The sequence below is a fragment of the Perognathus longimembris genome, chromosome 14 (genome assembly GCF_023159225.1).
Source record: "Perognathus longimembris pacificus isolate PPM17 chromosome 14, ASM2315922v1, whole genome shotgun sequence".
In the NCBI taxonomy this organism is placed as follows: Eukaryota; Metazoa; Chordata; class Mammalia; order Rodentia; family Heteromyidae; genus Perognathus; species Perognathus longimembris.
In genome coordinates, this window is record NC_063174.1 from 53,872,040 (window position 1) to 53,876,702 (window position 4,663).

The following is a 4,663-nucleotide window of genomic DNA, read 5'->3' on the forward strand; positions in this document are numbered from 1 at the left end:
CATATGCTAAAGAATACTCTCACACCTGTAATTCAACCTACTCAGGAGGCTGAGATCTGAGGATTGAAGTTCAAAGCCAGCTACGGAAGAAAAATCTGTGACACTCTTATTACCACAAAGCTGGAAGTAGATCTGGGGCTCAAGTGGTAGAGCCCAAGCCTTGAGCAAGAAAGCTCAGGGACCGTGGCCAGACCCTGAGTTCAAGCTCCAGCACTGGAGTAGACACACAGAAAAATAAATAACATGCTATGAATGTGCATCAGATCCACTTTTTTTTTTTTTGCCAGTCCTGGAGCTTGAACTCAATGCCTGAGCACTGTCCCTGAGCTTCTTTTTGCTCAAGGCTAGCACTCTACCTCTTGAGCCATAGCACCACTTCCAGCTTTTTCTATTTATGTGGTGCTGAGGACTCGAACCCAGGGCTTCATGCGTGCTAGGCAAGCACTCTGCCACTAAGCCACATTCCCAGCCCGCAGATCCACTCTTTCGCCCTGCAATCACTGGACCTTCCCTCACGTGCCCACTTTGGGGACTAAGTTTTCCTTGAGGGAAAAAGAAAAGTGTTCCCCAAATCATACAGGGACGAATAAGAGAAATGCGTTTCATGGCTAGCTTATACGTTGGTGGAAACATGTACATGTAAAATGTATTTGCTTAGGAATTAGGGTTATTCCTGTGCCAGGTGGGACTAGGACGTCATACACTGACTGCACATTCTTGTTGGACAAACTTGCTCACACCCTTTTTAAACAAAGAGCTGGCAGTAAAAGCTGTCATATTGCATAACTAGTTAATGTTACAAAATTGCTCATAAAACTCTACCCTGCCAACAGGAAACTCCAGTTATAAAAGGGGTTCTATTTCATTATCAGAAAGGTACTTTGTTCCAGTAAACACAGTAGGCTGGCTAAAAAGGAGAAGATTCTTTCCTAGATTTTGTTTATTTCTCTGAAAGTGATTTAAGAGCAAACTTAAGGGTTTTTTTGAAGTCTGTCTTATATAATGTATGTCTCTTTCAGCTTTGACAATACTTGGAAATGTGCATCTGAGGTACTTAACACTTTCAAAGGCAAGTTGTTGCCTCTTGAGAGGTGGGACAGTAGGTAAGACCAGCCTAAGGTTTTCTTCTGGACAACGGGCTGAGCTGAGGGTGCATCATTCTCTTATTTTATCTATCTATCTATCTATCTATCTATCTATCTATCTATCTATCTATCTATTTTTGAGAGTCAGGGCCTGGGTACTATCCCTGAGCTTCCATTGGTCAAGGCTAGCACTCTACCACTAGAGCTCTAGTGCCACTTACGACTTTTCTGTTTATGTGGTACTAAGGAATCAAACCTTGGGCTTCGTGCATGCTAGACAAGCAATCTACCACCAGGCCACATTCCCAGCACACTGCACCCCGCTCTTTATCTAAGCCTTGCTCATCAGGAAACAATGAAGTAAAGTCACATTCTCCTCTGCTGGTAATCTTGGTAGACTGGCTCATTAGGAGAAGATATGACCTACCACAAGTTTTTTCAGAAAGTGCCTTGAATATCTTCTGTCAGTTATTAAAAGTGAATCATGTTTTATAGAAATGCAGAGTTCTGACTTTTTTATATCCCAGGTTTCAAAGCTTGGTATTTGTTCCCAATAGCCAAAGTTTTAGTTACTAATAAAGCACACGTTTTAAGCGAATTCACACAGTATTACAGCTATTAAATAAAAAAATGTTTTAACACTTTTTGCTTATATTTAACATTATAAAATCTACTTTATTAGGCTTTGCATCACATGCCAAATTATCAAAAAGAGTGGAACTGACGTTCCCTGAGATTCTACTCCAAAATTTCTAGTATTATATAAGCAAACTTCACTTACTCTTAAAGTGAAGGGGTACAAATAAAGGCCCCTTGTGGCATTTCAAAACTAATAAACTTAAAAACAGGATTCATTTTTTTCTTTCCTTCACTGTTTTTTTCTTTTTAAATTTAGAAAAAAGAAAACATCAAGGCAAAGCACATCCTCAGAGAAAGTTATGTGTTCGTTCTGGTCATATAAAAATAACCTCTTCTCACTACTCAAAGCACAAGGAAGGAAATGAATATAATTAAAGTAGTTAGATTTACAAACTAGGTAAGTATTGGTTAAACAAGCACTATCTAAGTCATACTTATTAAAGGAACGGCCAACTCCTAACAGCAAGACAAACATCCCTATACCGGCTGCTTTAAGAATTTTACAAATAAAACTAAACCAAAGATAACAAAAATTATCATAAAAATTTGAATTATATGAAAGCTTAGGCCTTTTACTTAGAGGTACTTGTACTTACTGAAACTGACAGTGACATATTCCAAAGGTGTCACATCTTCTACAATGCTATCATCCAAAACACTGCATATAACACATTTCCCATATCTGTTGAGTCCATGACTACAAAACCAGACATCAGGAAACATGAATCCTTGACTCAGCTTTGTTATTAACTACCTAATAAATTCTACACAAACCACTTTTTTTGCACCTGGTCTTGTGTGTGTGTGTGTGTGTGTGTGTGTGTGTGTATGTGTGCTGTGTGTGTGTTTTAATAAATGACCCACTTGTACTCTAAAGTTCTTACAGTTTTAACATCAACTCAATGGTTAAGGTAACTAATAAGAGGAAAACAGCAACAAAGGAAAACAACTTAAGCATAGCTCCCAAAGACAGACTACATATGAACTAGCCCCATATAAATTTCAAGGCCAGTGATAATACCAAAGCATTGAGATCCTGTCAAAGTCTGGCACTTATTCTATGTCCTGAGAAAAGGAGAAATAAGCATTCTGAAAGAACATGGATTTACATCTCATCAAATTACCTCTTTCTCAGGACAGTTTCTTTCCAGAAATTCCTAGCATGTAATTAATCTCACTTAGCTAAAGTTAACAATTGCCACTTAACTTGAATCAGATTCAGTTGGAAGATTTCCAACCACTAATGGCCATCTAGTCTACACATATACACAAAAGCACATACACAAAAAATCAGCCAGGAACACTTTGCCACAGACTTGCATGTAAGACAATATGTAAATACATGTTGAGTAATTAAACATTTTAAATGATAGGCACAGTTCATCAATACTAAGGTTGACAATGGATGTCAACTGAATAACAGAATTACAAAACAGAAATAAAAATTTAAAAGAAATTCAGTCTTTTCTGGATTCCATAACAATATATTGTCTGATTTGAAAGCCATATAAACCACATCTAATCCAGATCTTGAAGTTACTTATCCAAGCAAGATGGACCATTTTTCATAAGCTCATTTTCTTTGGTTACAGGCATTAATGTTTTCAAATGGATATGATTTTAGTTATAGTCACTTGGCTTGGTGCTGGTAAACGTTTTACTCTTTGTTTTTTCTTTCTTTGTTCCTGGAAACTTGACCTGATCTTTGACTGTATTTATCTTCATTATTACTGCTACCTCTAGGCAGAACTACTTGGAATCACAACAGAGACTTTCCAGTAAACAAAAATTTCCACTTTCTTCCTCACTCCCTTTCTTTATTTAAAGATAGGTAGTATATCCTAGCTGGCCTGTCTAGGGCTAGGATTTCAGAGATGTGACACTATGTCCATCTCTAGCTGTAAGATGTTTTCTTTGTTGTTGTTGTTTTTAAAATAAGTATACTTTGGGAATCTCTTCCCACCTTCAAAAAAAAAACCAAACCCCACTAGCAATGAGCTCTGTCATTGTGAACATATCCTAGAAACAGCAGGTTAATCTTATATTAAGTCAACTCCTTAGTAGCTTTAGCTCTAAGATGTGTAATTTTCTCTAGCAAACACTACTGCAACATGCTCAGTGAATAACCATTCTATCACTTTGATTAAAGAGGTTGATGATGAGCTGGGCGCCCCTGGCTCACGCCTGCAATCCTAGCTACTCAGGATGCTGAGATCTGAGGATCACAGTTCGAAGCCAGCCTGGGCAAGAATGTCTGTGAGGCCCTTTTCTCAAACAACAATAACAACAACAAACAAACAAACAAAAACCAGAAAGAGTTGGAAGTGGTGCTGTGGCTCAAGGGGCAGAGCTCTAGCCTTGAACACAAAGAGTGCTCAGGCCCTGGTCAAGCCCCAGGACTGGCAAAACAAAAACAACAACAAAAAAATGTCGACGACAAGTTGCTTTTTGTTAACTTGTTAGTTTTCTCACCCCAAAATAAGAAGAAAGACAGCACTGAGGGGACAAATCCGTTCCCTTAAATTTTAGGTAGCACTATGAATTTCGGAATGAAGAAACTCTGAAAGAAAATACTGTGACAATGCAAAGGCTTTCAGGTAATCTTTTGGACATACAGTAATCCCCACAGAAGACTGCCTTTCTTTCCAAACACCCATACACTTTTGTTTCTCATTGAATGCCCGTATTTAGGGTCTCTCCTGGAGAGTCCAGACTACACTCAGTCCATTTGGCCTTCTCTCTTGCTATATTTCAAAAGTTTCCTGCTTGGGACAGGAAGTTACACTAGAAGTTTCATTGTCTAGGTAAAACCTCTGTCTCCTGTCTCCTTCCTTTTGTTTTGATTCCATGCTCTTCATTGACCTGGCTTCTAAAATTCCAACCTATTCATGGCCTGACATAAAAAAGAGGCATAGTGAAGGCAAACATAAAGATTTCAG